Source organism: Ranitomeya variabilis, chromosome 2 (genome assembly GCF_051348905.1).
Source record: "Ranitomeya variabilis isolate aRanVar5 chromosome 2, aRanVar5.hap1, whole genome shotgun sequence".
NCBI classification, from domain to species: Eukaryota; Metazoa; Chordata; class Amphibia; order Anura; family Dendrobatidae; genus Ranitomeya; species Ranitomeya variabilis.
Window position 1 is genome coordinate 759,598,063 of NC_135233.1, and position 5,133 is coordinate 759,603,195.

Consider the following 5,133-nt stretch of genomic DNA (forward strand, 5'->3'; position numbering starts at 1 on the left):
GCAGGTGGTGGACAATTTGAAGTTGTCCCAGGAGAAGACTCAGCTTTTTGCCAACCGCCGGCGTCGGGTTGGTCCTCGGCTTTGTGTCGGGGACTTGGTGTGGTTGTCTTCTCGTTTTGTCCCTATGAGGGTTTCTTCTCCTAAGTTTAAGCCTCGGTTCATCGGCCCGTACAAGATATTGGAGATTCTTAACCCTGTGTCCTTCCGTTTGGACCTCCCTGCATCTTTTTCTATTCATAATGTTTTTCATCGGTCATTGTTGCGCAGGTATGAGGTACCGGTTGTGCCTTCCGTTGAGCCTCCTGCTCCGGTGTTGGTTGAGGGCGAGTTGGAGTACGTTGTGGAAAAAATCTTGGACTCCCGTGTTTCCAGACGGAAACTCCAGTATCTGGTCAAATGGAAGGGATACGGTCAGGAGGATAATTCTTGGGTGACTGCCTCTGATGTTCATGCCTCCGATCTGGTCCGTGCCTTTCATAGGGCTCATCCTGATCGCCCTGGTGGTTCTGGTGAGGGTTCGGTGCCCCCTCCTTGAGGGGGGGGTACTGTTGTGAAATTGGATTTTGGGCTCCCCCGGTGGCCACTGGTGGAATTGAACTTGTGTGCATCATCCCCTCTGTTCACCTGTTCCCATCAGGATGTGGGAGTCGCTATTTAACCTTGCTCCTCTGTCACTTCCATGCCGGTCAACATTGTAATCAGAAGCCTTTCTGTGCATGTTCCTGCTACCAGACAACTTCCAGCTAAGTCGGACTTTTGTCCTTGTTTGTTTTTTGCATTTTGTTCCAGTTCACAGCTGCAGTTTCGTTTCTGTGTCTGGAAAGCTCTTGTGATCTGAAATTGCCACTCTGATGTTATGAGTTAATACTAGAGTCTTAAAGTAATTTCAGGATGGTGTATTGATAGGGTTTTCAGCTGACCATGAAAGTACCCTTTCTGTCTTCCTGCTATCTAGTAAGCGGACCTCGATTTTGCTAAACCTATTTTCATACTACGTTTGTCATTTTCATCTTAAATCACCGCCAATATATGTGGGGGCCTCTGTCTGCCTTTCGGGGAAATTTCTCTAGAGGTGAGCCAGGATTATATTTTCCTCTGCCAGGATTAGTTAGTCCTCCGGCCGGCGCTGGGCGTCTAGGGATAAAACGCAGGCTACGCTACCCGGCTACTGTTAGTTGTGCGGCAGGTTTAGTTCATGGTCAGTTTAAGTTTCCATCCTTCCAAGAGCTAGTTCCTATGTATGCTGGGCTATGTTCTCTTGCCATTGAGAACCATAACAGTAGCCCCCTCTTAGGGCATCATGCTACCCCACCTCATATGGTATAATGCTGCCCCCCTCATGGGGGATAATGCAGCTCCCCTTACAGGGTATAATGCAGGTCCCCCATAGGGTACAATGCAGCTCCTTCATAGGGAATAATCCTGCTCCCCTCATAGGGTATAATGCAGCTCCCCCATAGGGTATAATGCAGCTCCCCCATAGGGTATAATGCAGCTCCCCCCATAGGGTATAATGCTCCGCCCATAGGGTATAATGTAGCTCCATAGGGAATAATGCTACTCCCCGCATAGGGTATAATGCAGCTCCCCATAGGGTATAATGCAGCTCCCCCATAGGGTATAATGCAGCTCCCCCCATAGGGTATAATGCTTCGTCCATAGGGTATAATGTAGCTCCATAGGGTATAATGCTGCCTCCCTCATAGGGTATAATGCAGCTCCCCCCATAGGGTGTAATGCTGCCCCAGGACTCACTGATATATATAAAAAAAAAACACAATACTCACCTCTCCTCCTCACTCCCATGCTGATTCCGGCGGCGGCCCTGCTCCGATGTCAGGAGCTACATTGCAGTTGGCCTGGAACACAGCAAGTACGCTATGAGGTGACGTCATCGCGCACCTGCTGTGTATCAGAGGCAGGGGGGATTGATGGGAGAGGGAGCTTCACCTCTCCTCCATTAATGCACACTGGGGGGCAGCGCTGACGCCGGGACCCCCTGACTGACTCCTATGAGGAGGACAGCCTGCCACAAACACTGCCCGCTATTAAAGTGAAATTAAGTCACTCCTCTCCATGCCCATGAGTGCGTGGGAAGCGTGAATATTCTTTTCACAGCAGCAGCAGCAGGAGCAGGCATTGGCTTCCTCTCATCCGCTGATCCGACATGCCACTGGCTGGGGGCCCCTGGAGCAGCGGGGGCCCTAGGCAGCTGATGGCCCTTTATGCCAGCAGGTATCAATGCCTGGGCCCACCGGAGAATGCTCCGGTTCTCCGATGGCCCAGTCCGACGCTGGTCCTGTGTACAAATGCGCTGCTGAGAATAATGCTTTTCTATGTTCACAGAACGATCTTGTTAACAATCGTTCTGTGTACATGAAAATGAGGCCCCATCCTGTTTAAACAGGTTATTAAGCGACTGCTGATCAGCTTCATACAGCATGTCAGCGGACGTTTAAATGCTTCAGCTGACCAATGTAAATGCATCTTATATCTAAGTACCTGACTCAATGATGACTTCTCACAATCTGTTTGCCTCCCGGAGACCTCAATCTTCTCTGGTTTTCTGCTACACATCCTAAAACAGTGCCCTTAAAATTAAAAGTTTCATTATAATGTTCCTGAATAAAAATAACCACCCACGCTGTGCCCTTAAATAAGCCCTGTGCTGTGTGCCTGAATAAATAACTGCCCCTCACTGTGCTCCCTATTTTAAAAAAATTACTGTATTTTGTAATTTTTTTTTTTATGTTTTCTGATGGGGCCATGCATGCCAGGACGGGGGTGGGGACCAATCATAAGGTTAGGGCCATGCATACCAGGACAGGGATGGGGCCAATCATATCAGAATAGGGAAGGGGCTATTCATACTAGGGCGAGATGGGGGCCCTGCATACCTGGATAGGGATGGGGCCATGCATACTAGGATGAGATGGGGGCCCTGCATACCAGGGATGGGGCCATGCATACTAGGATAGGGATGAGGGGGGCATGCATGCCAGGATAGGGATGAGGGGGCCATGTGTATCAGGATGGGGATGAGGGGACCATATATACCAGGATAGGGGATATTAAGTACAGCATTGACCACATTTTTTGCTTCAATTTTTTTTCCTAATTATTTCCTCCTCTAAAACTTAGGTGCATCTTATGGTCCGATGCGTCTTATAGTCTGAAAAATATGGCAACCCACACTGTCTCACTTATGGTACACAGTTTCCACACTATTCTCTCCTATAACATATTCCCACCACACTGTCTACCCTAGTGAAATATTACAGTCACACCATCCCCTCAAACAAAAAACACCACACAATCCTCTCCATAATGAGTCCCCCAAGTGGTCACCATACCGAGTCCCCACGTGTTCTCCAAACCGAGTCCCCCCATATTCTTCATGTCGAGTCCCCCCTGTATTCTTCATACCAAGTCCCTCCCGTGTCCTCCATACTGATCACCCCGGGTTCTCCATACCAAGGCACCCTGTGTTCTACATAGTTCCTCCCAATGTTCTCCAGAGTTCTCCTCATGTTTTCCAGAATTCTCTCCCTTGTGTTATCCAGAGTTCTACCCCCTGTGTTATCCAGAGTTCTACCCCCTGTGTTATCCAGAGTTCTACCCCCTGTGTTATCCAGAGTTCTACCCCCTGGGTTATCCAGAGTTCTACCCCTATGTTATCCAGAGTCCTAACCCACGTGTTATCCAGATTTCTAGCCCCTGTGTTATCCAGAATTTTACCTCCGTTTTCTCCAAAGTCTTCCCCCCCATGTTCTCCTGAGTTCCCCCCACAGCACCAAAAATATGACAAAGGCTGTAGTAGAAAATTTCTCTGCAGGTTTTGCACCTAAGAACAAGAATAGAACAAAGATTGTTTTATCACCCACTGTACTGATATAATAATAATAATCTATTTATGTTTATAGCACCAACATATTCTGCAGCACTTTACAGTTTGCACTCATTATCATCGCTGTCACCATTGGGGCTCACAATCTATATTCCCTATCAGTATGTCTTTGGAGTGTGGGAGGAAACCGGAGTACCTGGAGGAAACCCACGCGAACACAGGGAGAACATACAAACTCCTTGCAGATGTTGTCCTTGGTGGAATTTGATCCCAGGACTCCAGTGCTGCAAGGCTGCAGTGCTAGCCACTGCGCCACCATGCTCCCCGTTGATATCAACTGAAACTCCTGAAGCCCCCAGAAACCTTTTTGCTAATTTGCAGGTAACACTACAGGATGCAAGTGTAAGTGGTTCTCTTTAAGGAAAAGAAAAGAATTTACTTTTCATAGTGATTTAATAAATATTGATATTCTCCCCTGATTGATAACAAATGCTTGGTATTTTGAGAACGACTCATTTTATTTTAGCCATTTTTGCAGAGTGTAATGTTATGGTTCTCAATGGCAAGAGAACATAGCCCAGCAAACATAAGTACTAGCTCTTGGAAGGATGGAAACTAACTAAACCTGCCGCACAACTAACAGTAGCCGGGTAGCGTTGCCTACGTTTTTATCCCTAGACGCCCAGCGCCGGCCGGAGGACTAACTAATCCTGGCAGAGGAAAATATAGTCCTGGCTCACCTCTAGAGAAATTTCCCCGATAGGCAGACAGAGGCCCCCACATATATTGGCGGTGATTTTAGATGAAATGACAAACGTAGTATGAAAATAGGTTTAGCAAAATTGAGGTCCGCTTACTAGATAGCAGGAAGACAGAAAGGGCACTTTCATGGTCAGCTGAAAACCCTATCAAAATACCATCCTGAAATTACTTTAAGACTCTAGTATTAACTCATAACATCAGAGTGGCAATTTCAGATCACAAGAGCTTTCCAGACACAGAAACGAAACTACAGCTGTGAACTGGAACAAAATGCAAAAACAAACGAGGACAAAAGTCCAGCTTAGCTGGAAGTTGTCTAGCAGCAGGAACATGCACAGAAAGGCTTCTGATTACAATGTTGACCGGCATGGAAGTGACAGAGGAGCAAGGTTAAATAGCGACTCCCACATCCTGATGGAAACAGGTGAACAGAGGGGATGATGCACACCAGTTCAATTCCACCAGTGGCCACCGGGGGAGCCCAAAATCCAATTTCACAACAGTGTAAATTACTATCAATTAGA